General features: G+C 37.4%; 1 protein-coding gene and 1 pseudogene across 2 annotated transcripts in view; both read right to left on the reverse strand.

Moving 5' to 3' along the window:
• The window catches only part of CNTNAP2 (contactin associated protein 2), a 2,167,939-nt gene that overhangs the window by 587,197 nt on the left and 1,565,325 nt on the right, over positions 1 to 15,417 (reverse strand). The window lies entirely within an intron of this gene.
• Positions 9,121 to 10,420, reverse strand: LOC101025358 (annotated as a pseudogene). The gene has a single exon (XR_645530.4). The product of XR_645530.4 is annotated as a glyceraldehyde-3-phosphate dehydrogenase pseudogene (transcript).

Below are 15,417 nucleotides of genomic sequence, written 5' to 3' on the forward strand. Positions count from 1 at the left end.
TGGCACTAATAGTTTTTAGCAGCAGGGCAGCTGCTGATTACAATTGGGTTTCCTGCAACTGTGGCTGCAGATCTGAAGCCTCCATTACAAAGGCAGAAAACTGGGGGAATGCACATGAATTCAAGGTAGAAGGGAAAAGCAAGTGGAATGTGTAGACCTGGAAGAAAAGGATTCACAATTTTCCATATAGTTAAACACAATTTTGCATATCAGCAGATGGCGTCAGTAAAGGCAGTTGAATATATGGTTTGGAAAGCTTCGGATTATTGCAAAGCAAGCTTTATTATCCAGAATCAGCTCAAGAAGCTAGTACCTACTGTAGAAGACAAGGTTTCCTTCTGCTAAAATATATTTTCTGTACCAACTCTTGTTTCTTGCAGAGTTGACAAATAGCAAATAAGAGTAGAGTAGTAAAAGTTATAATAAGAAATTTACATATCATTGTTTTCCTAGGTAACAAGGCAAAAAGCTCACACCTTAAATGACAGCCATATTTTTGACTGAAAGTGTCTCAGCGATGTCGTATGCATCGCAATGATAATCATCAGCATCCAACTTTGAAACATCCACTTGGGATCATATTAGTGGGGCAGTATGAATGATCAGGGCACAGTTCCCTACGGCAGTATCAATGATGCAGTGGAATCAGTCAAGGACAGTTAACACAGCTGATGTGGGTAAATAGGGTGGATAAAGGAACACGAGATAAACTGTTGTTATATACGAACATGTTGACATAATCTGGCAGGCTGATAAAATAGACAACACTCCAAAAATATATCTAGAAGTCAGATTAAAAATTTCAGTGGAAACTTGCAATACTTCCAACAGGGTGGGATTTTATATAAAATAGACTCTTTTTGGATTTATTCATGGGATTTCATCACTTAAAAAGTGAGAACATCTTGTTATAAAGAAGCTTTTCATGTAAGAATTTTTGATATGTATTTGCTAAAGCAACACCCAGATATGCCCACCTGGACATACACAACAGTTCCATTTATCTACTCTTATATAGAGCACTTGAAAGAGTCATCTAAATCTTCTTTCTTCATTTCTTTCTTTTTTTTTTTTTTATTTTTGAGACCGAGTCTCGCTCTGTCGCCCAGGCTGGAGTGCAGCGGCGCGATCTCGGCTCACTGCAAGCTCCGCCTCCCAGGTTCCCGCCATTCTCCTGCCTCAGCCTCCCGAGTAGCTGGGACTACAGGTGCCTGGCACCGCGCCCGGCTAATTTTTTGTATTTTCAGTAGAGACGGGGTTTCACCGTGTTAGCCAGGATGGTCTCAATCTCCTGACCTTGTGATCCACCCGCCTCGGCCTCCCAAAGTGCTGGGATTACAGGTGTGAGCCACCGCACCCGGCCTTCATTTCTTTATTTCTCATTCACTTTCATGTATTGGGAGTGAAGTGGGGAGGTGAGTACAAAATAAAGAGTTCAGCCACTTTCCATCATATTCTAGTCCATCTTCTGTACCCACCACTCCATAGAAATTGGTCTTGTCAAACCATAGAAGACTTCCATGGGACTAAATCTAATGGACAGTTCTCTGTCCTCAGTTGGAACATTTGGGGGACATTTCTTCTTTTTTTTAAAAAAGAAGAAATGTTTCTTGGCTTATGTGATATAACTTCTGATTTTCTTCCTTTCTCACTGCCAACCCCTTCATAATCAGTTTTCTTCCCCCAACAAAATGAATGCTTTTTGTTTTTTAATCTTGATCAGATTGTTTTACTCTTTCAGTTACTTCCAATAACCTTTAGTAGCTTTTTATTTCACATAAAATAAAACCCAAATACCTCATCATTTCCCTAAAGTTCAGCTTGATTTAGCCCCTGCCTGTCTCCACAATTTTATTCTGCACCACATTCACCATGCTCTTCCACCTTGCCTTCCTTCCTGTTTCTCCTCAGCCGTTTCCTTTTTCAGGGCCTTTTCCTTGGCAGGTTCCTCCCCAACACCCACATTCTTCACACCTCTGAATCTTTCCTGGCATTCCAATCTCAGCTCCTAAGTTACCACACTGAAAGAGCTTCTCCAGGACTGCCATTTCACATTCCTCTTGCCTCTTTCTGTCATGTTTATGTTATCCATAGCACTTATCACATTCTGAAAATATCTTTTTTATTTGTTTATGATTTATTGTTTTCCCTCCACTGGAATGTACACACCATGGGGACGAGGAACATGTCGGTCTTGTTGCCTTCTATATTACCAAGGCCAGAAACATTGCTTGATACATAATAGGCACTCAATAAACATTTGTCAAGTAAACCAGATATTAAAATTTCAAGGCCTAAAAAATATCTAATTGGACCTAGAAAATATTATTCCAATGAATTGCCCCCTCAAAGTTTTATCTACTCTGAGAAATAATACATTTTCTTTATCACTTACTCTTTAAAAATTTTTTTTATAATTAATATAGTCATGTTGTTTAAAAATGTAATAAAAATTCCTATTCCTGTTCATATTCCTGTCACAAATCTGCCCAGTAACTATATACTGCTACCTGCCATAGGTAACTATGCCTGTAGTATCATTTGTGTCCTTCCAAGATTTTTAATGCAAAGTCAAGCATACATGAACATATGTTATTTTCTCTCTCTTTTTTTAGACAAATAGTAATAAGCTAGACATATTAATCTGTACTTTTTTTCCATTCAACACTCTTTTAAAGATATTTCCACATTAGCACCTAAAGAGCTTACCATAAAACTCAGAAATGAAGGTACTGCAACACAGCCATAAACATAGACAAATAAATCAATGGGACAGAAAAGATAATGTAGAAATAACCCACAGTTATATGGTCAATTCATCTTTAACAAAGGTTCCTAGGGAATTCAATAAGGAAAGTCATTTTAAGTTTTTTCACAAATATTTTTGAAATGACTGAATAATCTAACAGGAATAAATTGATCCTTGCCTCACACCATATACACAAATTAATTTGAAATTGATGAGTAAAAACTCTAAAAGCTAAAATTACGAAACTTTTGGAAGAAAACATAGTAGAATATTTTTTATGAACTTGGGGAGGCAAAGCTTTTTTAGATAATACAGAGAAAGTGCTAACCACAAAGAAAATAAATTTAAATTGAACTTAATCAAAATTAAAGACTTCTCTTCTTTAGCATATTACCACTAAGAAAATAAATAGGCAGATCATAAAATCATAGACTGGCATAAAATTTATGATTCAAATATATATCTCAAAGGACTTAGATTCAGAATAAAGTACTTATATAACTCAATAATAAAGCAGCAACTAAAAAACAGACACATTAAACAGACATTAAACAACAAATTGAACAGACATTAAACAACAAAAGACATGCAATAACCAATAAGCAAATAAAACAGTGCCCAGAATCATTAATCATCAGGGAAATACAAATTAAAACCACAATGACAGATCACCGTACACCCACTGGAATGGACCAAATTAAAATTAAAACTCTGACTGCTGTACCAAATATGATAAGGGAAAAGCAACTGGAACTACATCATTTTGCTGGTGGACATGTAAATTGGTATAACTCCTTTAGAAAATCATCAGATTCTTTTTTTTTTTTTTTTTTTTTTTTGTATTTTTTAGTAGAGACGGGGTTTCATCGTGTTAGCCAGGATGCTCTCGATCTCCTGACCTAGTGATCCGCCCGTCTCGGCCTCCCAAAGTGCTGGGATTACAGGCTTGAGCCACCGCGCCCGGCGAAAATCATCAGATTCTTATAAATTTAAACATATACCTGCCTTACAACCTAGCAATTCCAGTCCTAGGGAGAATTTTTTAAAAACATAGGTATATAAAAAGATGCACACAAAAATGTTATAGCAGCTTTATTCACAATATTTCAAAGCTAGAAACATCCCAAATGGCCACAAACTGAAAAATAGGTGAATAAGTTGAGGTGTGTTATTTAATGAAATACCATTCAACATGGACTAAACTCTAAAATATTTTTCTGATGCAAAAAGTCAGACCTTGAAGAGTATAATCTGTATTACTCTATTTCTATAAAATTACAGAACAGGTGAAATGAATCTGTTAATAGAAATTAGATCTACATTCTCCTTTGAACTGAAAGGCACTGATGACCTAGGAATTGGCGTGACAGAATTTTCTAGGTTGATGAATATTTTCTCTTATCTTGATGAGTGTGGGATACACAGGTGTATGCATTTGTCAAAATTTATCAAACTGTGTGCTTAGAGTCTGCATTTTATGATGTAAAAATTACATTTCTATAAAAGCACTATAATTAAATAAAATAACCTAAGGTATAAAATAATAACAATGTAAGTAACATTTAAATAAAAGGAAATGAATTTTTAAAATGAGAATCAAGATCTGGAATACAGAATTCATTACTTAGATGGGGTTGGAGAAAGGAAGATAAAGGTATATATAATGGGCACTGACTGGTAGACCTTTTCAGCAACGTTGTTGAAAAGCTGAAGTGAAAAAGGCACCATCAGGAAGGTGGACAAAACTAAAGGCCTGCGTTTCCCATCGTACCTTTTTTCTAGTGCTGGTACAGCTTACAGCAAAACTTCAAGAGCTAGAACCATCTATCTGAGACAATTCTTTTCCCATTATACCACTAACGAGGTTTATGCTTTTCCTTGCTTTCTCACCTCTATGCTTAAAATTCTATGGTGACCTTTAAGTTGAATTACTCTTTCTTTTATCCAGAAACTGAAATAACCAGAGCTTTATCCCAAGCTTAAATTACCTGTAAACCAAATTGCTCTGTAGAACAGAGTGAGAAATGCAGCAAGAAACATCAAGAAACTGGATTCAATGTCTCCAGAATGCTACAAAAATAGAAGTTCTGCTTGACTTAACATTTATGGAATTTACCTTGAAGGATATTATTTTACTATCAAGCTACCTTCTCTTCCTTCCTCGTCTCTGAAGTAAGAATTATAACAATAAATAAAATGCAGAGTCTCCTAAGAAAATTAGATTTGCTCTAATTTAGCCTTTAAGCCATTTTGTTAATTGCTTTTTATTTTTTAAGGCTGCAAAATAAAACTTAATAAAGAAAAGGATTCTAATTAACCACTGGGAAAAGTGCACACAAGCTTAGAATTAGCATTGTTAAATTTTTGAGGAAAAAGGGAAGGGATTAAGATAGAATTGCATTTTTAAAAATAGAGATAGGGGAAACATCTCTCACTGACAGTGGCTCCACCTATTTCCAAATAATTCTGCTGTCTGCATCTCCCAACAGACCACGTCCTTCCTTTCAGGACACCCATGGGAGATCTAGCAATCATGAGTGCACAGGGCATCCATCACTTGGCATTCATTACATCAGTCTTCTAAGACTGATGGCTGCATTTCTCTCTAAGGGAAAGCAAATATGATCAATTACTGCTCCTGCTCCCTTGTTAGTACACTATTAGCTTCTGCAACTTAGGGAGTAGGGTAAAATTTCATATAAATTATATGAGCAGAACTAACATCTTCTTGATTGAAGACTGTCTATTAATGGTAATTTCAAAGAGAAAGGAACTTTATCAATGAACATAGGACTGAGATACAGAGCCTCAAAGAAATTAGACCACCTTGATAAGAAACCAAGCAATTTAAGAGGACAATACTTGATGAAATAGGGATGCCTACTCATACCATCACAGAGCAAGCACACAGTAATATTATTCCTCTTTGTGGAAAACAATGGTTTTAAGACATACAGTCATGCGGGAATAACTGATTTTTAAAAAAAGAATTAATGAAAAATTCTATAACTACCAATTGTTATAGAAAAGATGATATAACAATTTTATTCTGATATAAAATACAGAAAAGATGATATAATGAATCCCCATAAACTCATCATTTAGATTCATTAATTTTCCAGCAAAAATAAGCCACATCTGATTAATTTTTTTCTTTGCTATTTTTAAAATTTTGTCATAAGTTCTTGGGGTACAGGTGGTATTTGGTTATATGAATGAGTTCTTTAGTGGTGATTTGTGAGATCCTGGTGCACCCATCAACTGAGCAATATACAATGCATCGTATATGTTGTCTTTGCTAAAAATTTTTAAAACAAATCCCAGCAACATGTAACATCATACCTAAAATACTTCAGTATCCATCCATGCGCAAACATTTTCTCACAAAATAACAGTGATATTATCTCACCTACATATTAACCATAATGTCTTGGAATCATGTCTAGTGCATACTAAAATTTTTCTAATGGTTTCAAAAATGTCTTTTTCTGTTGATACGCTCGAATTAAGATTCAAATACTGTATTTGGTAAATCTCCAAAGTCATTTTTCTTTCTTTCTTTTTTAAATTTACAGCCGTGCTCCTCCTACTTCCCCTCTTCTTTTTTCCCATGCCATTAACTTTTGGCAGAAACTGTGTCAGTAGTCCTATTAAAATGTCCTTCCTTCTGGATTTCTCTGTTTGTTTCATTGTGGTGTCATTTAACTGCTTCCTGCCCTCTCTATTTCCTGGTGGCTGGAAGTTAGTGATAAAGGCTCAATTAGATTTAGGTTCAGCTTTTGACAGAAATGCTTCATAGATGGTGCAGCCTGCTTTATGTTACATTATCTTAAGAGAAAAAAAAAATAAGTTCCAGTGTTCCAAATTCTAGTTATAATGAAAACCTGGTCCCTCTATTGTCTAGTTCTTTTTCAGTATTTTATCCAATGGATTTAATCACTGATGAACATTGCTTTGATCAGTTATTTTATTAACATTGCAAAATGGTGACTTTTATCATTTTTATACATTAACCAACTGCAATATTTCTATAAAAAGGGCTTTTCATCATCAAGTGATTATTTTGATTACTGAAAAATACAGCTTCTTTTAAAGTCAGAAAAAATATTTAGTTTTTTTTTACCCTTTAATTATCAATTTTCAGAGCTAGTAGTTGGTACCTTAATGATTTTCAGAGGATTTTTTTTCACTTATTTATTTATTATTATACTTTAAGTTCTAGGGTACATGTGCACAACGTGCAGGTTTGTTACATATGTATATATGTGTCATGTTGGTGTACTGCACCCATTAACTTGTCATTAGGTGTATCTCCTAATGCTATCCCTCCCCCATCCCCGACCCTATGACAGGCCCCAGTGTGTGATGTTCTGCCTCCTGTGTCCAAGTGTTCTCACTGTTTAATTCCCACCTATGAGTGAGAACATGCGGTGTTTGGTTTTCTGTTCTTGCGATACTTTGCCAAGAATGATGGTTTCCAGCTGCATCCATGTCCCTAAAAAGGACATGAACTCATCGTTTTTTATGGCCGCATAGTATTCCATGGTGTATATGTGCCACATTTTCTTAATCCAGTCTGTCATTGATGGACATTTGGGTTGGTTCCAAGTCTTTGCTATTGTGAATAGCGTCACAATAAACATACATGTGCATGTGTCTTTATAGCAGCATGATTTATAATCCTTTGGGTGTGTACCCAGTGATGGGATGGCTGGGTCAAGTGGTATAAAGAGTTCCCAAGCAGAAACTGAACTGTAGGCTAACCATCTCCATTATTTTTAAAATTCTAGCTCAAGACCCAGGTTTCCAGAATAATTCCAATCTCAAATTCTCTTTTTTACCCTACATTTCCATGATTAATATGTTCGGTCATTTTTTCATTATATCAGAGTCCATGAAAAAATTAATAATTAAAACAATCAATTCCAAACAGCAATCACAGACCTTCCCATACATACCCTTCTTTCCCACCTTTCAGTTCACCTTGGTAACATTCTTTCTCCATCCCCCATCCTCAGAATGTCCCCCTCTCCCAAGCCCTCCAGCTCAGTAACACCTGTGTACTGGACACACTCCAAGGCAGGGATCCTGGTGAGCCACAGAAACCTTGAGATGCTAAAGACACTCTCTACTCTAAAGAAAATGGAGGAGATGAACTTCTCTTGCGTGGGTTGGAAATTCTGTTAAAGTAATATAAGAAACTACTGCTTATGCTGTTGCTTGAGACAATGTTAGTGAACCAGATCGTTGCATTTTTACATAAAATCACTTTAACCCTTTCACTGTATATTAAGCAATAACCACAACACCACTTATTAACACAGCAGCCAGAGTCTGAGAATATGTAAACACAAGGAAATGATATCTGGGGTGTATCTTTGGAAATAGGATTAAGAACTGCTGAAAGAGAGTACTGGTGAGCTCTCAACTGTGAGGCCAGTGGGCATCACTTGATTGTGGACAGAGGCAGCCTGCGAGCCCTCGTGGGCATCTTTTGTACAAGTGCTTTTGTGCATACAAGCTATTCATGGATTGAACTCTTGAAGAACAACTCAAAGCGTGTTATATTTGTGATAAGCAGCACAATGGCCCTTTAAAAATGTCCACACCTGGATCCCTGGAATATGTGAATATGTTGTATTCCATGGTGGCAAAATGGACTTCGCAGACATCATTGTGGTTACAGACCTTAAAATAGAGAGACGATTGTGTGGGTGGGACATATTGAATCATATGAACCCTTAAAAGCAGAGAATTTTCTCTGGCTGGAAGAAAAAGGAGGATGTGGAAGAAGAGAAAGTCAAAGAGATTCCAAGCTTGAGAAGGATTCCATGTTTGTTGGCTCTGACATGTCAGGACCCACATGCAAGAACTAGAGTCTGGTTCCCTGTTGACAGCCAGCAAGGAAATAGGAATTTCAGTCCTACGGTCACATGGAACTGGATTCTGCCAACAAACTGAATGAGACTGGAAGCAGATTCTTTCCAAAGCCCAGCTGTTCATCATCTTGACATCATCTTCCTAACACCCAGAACAGAGAAACCAGTGGAATCAACTCAGACGTATGACCTATAGAATTGTGTGAGATAATAAGTTTGGGTTGTTTTAAGTCACTAAGCTTGTGCTAATTTATTATGGAAGCAAATTAATATTGCTATTGTGTCTATACTAGCACTTCATAAAAGGGCATCATACTCTCTAATTAATGGATTACCAATTGTTTCCTGACTGCAGACTATTTGAGTTATCACAGTGTATATGAGGAACTACTCTTTCCCTGCAATCCCTGATACTCTCTTCTTTCTAACCTTGTCCCTAAAATGTAGGACTACTATTTTATTTTATTTTATTTTATTTTATTTATTTATTTATTTTTTGGCTGAGCACAGGGGATTTTATTGATGGTACACGACAAGGTGGGGCTCCCTAGGCCCCTCCCCTCTTCAAGGGGTCTACATGGAAACTGTGAGGGGAGATTCAGTGTGGTGGGGGACTGAGTGTGGCAGGGACTCCCCAGCAGTGAGGGCCTCTCTCTTCCTCTTGTGCTCTCACTGGGGCTGGTGGTCCAGGGGTCTTACTCCTTGGAGGCCATGTGGGCCATAAGGTCCACCACCCTGTTGCTGTAGCCAAATTCGTTGTCATACCAGGAAATGAGCTTGACAAAGTGGTCGTTGAGGGCAATGCCAGCCCCAGCGTCGAAGGTGGAAGAGTGGGTGTCACTGTTGAAGTCGGAGGAGACCACCTGGTGCTCAGTGTAGCCCAGGATGCCCTTGAGGGGGCCCTCCGACGCCTGCTTCACCACTTTCTTGATGTCATCGTACTTGGCAGGTTTTTCCAGACGGCAGGTCAGGTCCACCACTGACACGTTGGCAGTGGGGACATGGAAGGCCATGCCAGTGAGCTTTCCGTTCAGCTCAGGGATGACCTTGCCCACAGCCTTGGCAGCGCCAGTAGAGGCAGGGATGATGTTCTGGAGAGCCCCGCGGCCATCACGCCACAGTTTCCCGGAGGGGCCATCCACAGTCTTCTGGGTGGCAGTGATGGCGTGGACTGTGGTCATGAGTCCTTCCACGATACCAAAGTTGTCATGGATGACCTTGGCCAGGGGTGCTAAGCAGTTGGTGGCGCAGGAGGCGTTGCTGACGATCTTGAGGCTGTTGTCATACTTCTCATGGTTCACACCCATGACGAACATGGGGGCGTCAGCAGAGGGGGCAGAGATGATGACCCTTTTGGCTCCCCCCTGCAAATGAGCCCCAGCCTTCTCCGTGGTGGTGAAGACGCCAGTGGACTCCACGACGTACTCAGCGCCAGCATCGCCCCACTTGATTTTGGAGGGATCTCGCTCCTGGAAGATGGTGATGGGGCTTCCATTGATGACGAGCTTCCCGTTCTCAGCCTTCACGGTGCCATGGAACTTGCCATGGGTGGAATCATACTGGAACATGTAAACCATGTAGTTGAGATCAATGAAAGGATCATTGATGGCAACAATATCCACTTTACCAGAGTTAAAAGCAGCCCTGGTGACCAGGCGCCCAATACGACCAAATCCGTTGACTCCGACCTTCACCTTCCCCATGGTGTCTCAGAGATGCGCTGGCGATGCAAGAGAAAATGCGGCTGACTCTCGAACAGGAGGAGCAGAGAGCAGGACTACTATTTTAGCTATATTATTTTGTTCATTATTTTCTCACTTACATTATTACTGCTAGGTATATCATTAAAAAAAGTTCTAATTATTTTGCTTTGCTGTTACCCCAGGAATTCAATAATTGTTTGTAGGATGATTATTTATAGGATGAATATATATATATATATATAAAATCATATCATTTATAGGATGAATATAGATTATTTATAGGATGAACATATATACTCAAATTTGAAACATTGACTTAGCAGTGATCTTCTGGAATACCTCTTGTTTGAAAGTCAGGAATGACATGCATTTTACATGGTGATGAGTTTCCCAATGGCATGTAAAAGTGCTATACTAAAAGTAATAAAAGCTTAATATGTAAGACTAATTGGATTCACAATCAATAGGTTATATAAAATGAAGGTTTTAAAGGGCAAGGTAAATACTTTCTTTAATTGAATAATGTGCCTCTCAAGCTGTTCTCCACAGACAGAGTAATCAGGAATGACTATTCTTAAACCAAGCTAATTTCATCCTTCTGCAGAAAAAAAAAAAAGAATGTTGAAGGAATAATGCCAAATGCAGTTACACCATTTTGATGGAGATAAATGCATAACAAGGTTCAGTCCTACAGGCAAAAAAGACCAGAAAAGACACCAAAATAATTTCATAAATGATGAAAATCATGTAACAAAAGCTTTCTAGATGATGGGTTAATGGGATGTTACTAATGTAAATTTTATGCCTTGTTTAGCTTTTTCTTCTGGTGGAATTTTCCAGTGTGACATCCATATTTAATATCAGAGTTTCTAGGAAAATAAAAGAACTAGAATGGTATTTCACCTGTAAATTCCTTGGAAGATTTGGGGGGACTGAAATATCAAAGTCACATTAGAAAAAGTAATTAACTCAAATCCCTTTTGGGAAAGGCAAAAAGAAAAGTGAACCAGAAATAAAAATTATCTTACAGAGAACATTTAAAAAGTGCCAAACAGTAAATGTTAGCTATTGTTCCTGAAGACTTTGTCCTTTGAGCTTGTCGACTTTTTAGTCACAAGGCACTGCGCCATCATATTGCCCAAACAATTTACATCACAAAGGAACTATAATATTCTTTTAAAACGAAGAGAGGGTGAATTAATAAGAACCATTATCATACCAGATTCCTTCAATCTCAATGGAATGGCCAAATGCTAGCTGGGAAAATTACTTCAGACTTCTTAACTGCTATAATTGAAGTGAGATTTTCCTCCGTGTGTGCATGTGTAGAATATAAATATTTTAATTTCATCCGTTCTATGAGTAATATCACAGGACTGCTGTTTTACAGAACTAACATTGGAGAATTAAAGGGTGAGCTTGGGAGTGGACCATATATTTCTAGAGAGACTTTTTTTGCTAAGAGGTTCAGTGAGCATGTGTTCATTTCCTCCTTTTTCTTTCTCCAAGAACAGTAGGAGTCATCTGTGTTTCTGCCCAGAAGGTAACCCTGTTGGATGCTATCAACATAACTGTGAGACTATTAATGATTACATTAAAAAATCTAGCTACCTTCTGCTTCAATTAGTTTCCTCTCCACTACATAAATACACATGAGGGTTTGGAGACATATGACTATCTTTTTCATCTAAAAAGGCTTTCATCTTCTCCGAGATTCTAGGCATAAACCATCCCATTGACTTGCCAAGAGACTGCATCAACTTCCTGGTAAAAAATGTGATGTTTTGGACTTCCGCTGGTGAGACTAGTTCTCCATAAAGGTAGTTTTCAGTAAAGTTATTTCATTAGCATGAAATCTCAAACTAATCATTCCTAATGCATTTTGACATAGTATAAGCTATAAGTCCATCTCTCATCTGAACTTGCTTTTTTTTTTTTCAAATAGTGAAATGATTTGAAACTATTGTAAAATAGTGAAACAATTTTTTACCATCAACCAAGGATCAAATGTTCCCTCAGATTCTGTGTTTTATTTAAATTCTCCTTGCTTCTTAGAAGCCAGGTGACTATAATGTAATTTAATTTATTGTCTTATATTCTGATGTCTTTAATATATACTACGTGTATATTCCTTGACACAGATCTCTTAATAGATATGTTTGTATTATTAATATATGTTAGTCTACACCAGTAGAGCACCGTGATCCATTATGTGCTCACTTGCTTTGTGAGAAGGGGACCCAACTTATATGTGAAATCTCTTCCATTACCCATAGCCAACTGAAATTCTCATATGAAACAAGCATTTTAAAAAAAGAAATATGTTGTCCTAACAATCACTTATCTTTTAGTGCTAAAGACTGACTCTGAGGGGCCTATCTCTGAGAATCAGCGAGAGCAGAGAGAGGACCTGAGGCCTTGTGGCTGGGATGGCACCAGAGTGGCAGGATATTGAACGGATAGGGTGGGGAGGGGGCAGTTTAAAGTAGAATGAGTGGACACATTGTGATTGTCTATGCAGGTCCCGTATTGACTTTTTTTTTTTTTTTTTTTTTTTTTACTTTTTGAATTATTACAGTTTTTTGTTTTTTTCCTACTTATATAAGAACTCTCCACTTTACTTCCAGCTAACCTGTGCTTCTTCCTAACAGAATAGATGCAAGCCTTTATCAAGGTAAATGATCTTTGAAGAGTTAGATGCTATTTTAACAAACTAAATAGTTCATATTTTTGCAAAAATAGATTTCCTTAAAGTAAAACATCAACAACAAAAAGTCCAAAGTGAGAAAGGAAACACTAAGTTACTCCCGAACACCAGCCTCCTTCCTCTTCCTGCAACATCTCAGACACAGACTTGCCTTGAGCCTTTGGACTGGCCGCTCCCCCTATCTGGATGTTCTTCTCCCAAATAGTCACATGGTGAATCCGTGCACCTCTTCCAACTCTCTGATAAATGTCACCTCCTTCCTGAGGCCAATCCCCACAACTCTATTTAAAATTATAAGCCATCCTCACAACCCCAGGCTCCTTCACCCCCTAACATTGCTATTACTTGATTTTTTTCCTTCTAATCTACTCTACTTTGTTTACTGACACAGTACCTACTTAATGTTCTTATATTTAGTATTTATCAGCCTCTCTTTCCCCATTAGAATGCAGGCGCCACATGGAGATTCTTCTACTTATTCAATCATGTAGAACATGGTCTTCACTCAACAAGTATTTGTTGGATGAATAAGAAAAAGAATCAAGAATTTTTTTTTTTACATTAAGGATATCAAAAAGCATACAAATATAATCTGAATTATTTGGGTCAAGATTGCCAGTAAAATGTATGGGGATCATTGAATACTTAGGCTAAATGGATCTATCCACGGCTGGAGAGAGTGTTTTCAAAGTCCTCTTTCCCAAGGGTTTAAGCACATTTGACAATCATACATTTATTTACTATAAAATACAGTAAAGATTATTTAAAAATTTTCAATTTGGCAGTTCCTCCCTAGGGGACACTGGGCTTCTAGGGAGTCTTCATGAGCCGAACATCAGTAATATTACATTTTCAAGAACTGTTGAGGCAATTTGAAACTCTGGATCTGAAAGCCATGATTTGGTGACACTGTGAAACTGCTCTTCTTGAAAAATACTGTAGTCAGATGGGCACGGTGACTCATGCCTGTAATCCTAGCACCTTGTGAGGCCTACATGGGTGGATCGCAGAGCTCAGGAGTTCGAGACCAGCCTGGGCAACATGGTGAAACTCTGCGTCTCTACTAAAAATACAAAAAAATTAGCTGAGTGTGGTGGCGGGCGCCTGTAGTCCCAGCTACTCAGGAGGCTGAGGCAGGAGAATTGCTTGAACTCGGGAGGTGGAGGTTGCAGTGAGCTGAGATTGTGCCACTTCACTCCAGCCTTGGTGACAGAGCAAGACTCTGTCTTAAAAACAAACAAATGAACAAAACCCCTAAAGCTACAGTCCACATTTTATTGAAAACTGGAGAACAAGACCAAGAGTACCTGTCTACTTCCTTGTAACTTTATCAATCAATTCTGAACACGAGCGCCTCTCTTGAACTTGACTCCCAGGCTAGTCTGATTCTTTTATTCTGCCTTTATGTGGCTCCCATACCACAAAAAGGGGAAAGAGGAACCCTGGTTCTTGCTTTTCATCATTAGAGTAGAACTTCAGTCATTCTTTGTTAGAAATTACTTTAGACAGAGTATTCAACCAGTCGCATTATTGTTTCCAAATAAATTAGAAACGAAATTGGATATTGTAACTTTATAAGAAGATAAAACTGCATTTGAAATCATAACAATCAAAATAACATTTGTAACAACTCTTGATTTTGGTGATCTCTTTCATTCACTTATTCTAATGTGAAAAGACTGCTTTTTTAGAAAGCCAACAAAATAAAAATTAATATTAAACTTTCTATTCGTATTGAACCAGCAAGTATGCATTAAATTCTGGGACATGAGAGAGGTTGGCTGAGACATATTCTGGCTAAAAAAATATTTCCATGGCAGGAAAGAACCTACTGGTTATATGGCAAGCTCTTTGACATATTATCTATTAATAATTTTGTCCTCAACCTGAACCCTGTGAGGTACATGTTATTCAAGTTATTACAGCTGTGTTTTTTGGTACAGAAGAGTGAAGATAAGGGAAAAAGTAGATTTCTTAAGATCACAGAGATTGTAAATCCAAGTCTACTTTGCCTATCCAGAGCTCTGAGCCCTATGATTTTCCAAAATAATATGCTTCTGGTGTGCTGAAAAATAAAATTATATTATTGATCTATACCTATATATATGTGAGATATATATATATATATATATATCAATTATATAGTTGAAGGTTTTAAAAAATTAAAACTAGATAGTATCTATTTAAGAAGAAGAATTAAATAATTAGGTTTAGCAGTACTTGGCATTTGCCATACAAAGTGCTTATAAGAAAATACATTCCAACATCCACATTTACTGTTTTTAAGCATACATTGAATAAAAGCACAGAGCTGCTTGAGATGAGTCATCTGTTCAGTCACATTTACAAATGTCTACCCAAAACAAAGCTGGCAGTTTC

Source organism: Papio anubis, chromosome 4 (genome assembly GCF_008728515.1).
Source record: "Papio anubis isolate 15944 chromosome 4, Panubis1.0, whole genome shotgun sequence".
NCBI classification, from domain to species: Eukaryota; Metazoa; Chordata; class Mammalia; order Primates; family Cercopithecidae; genus Papio; species Papio anubis.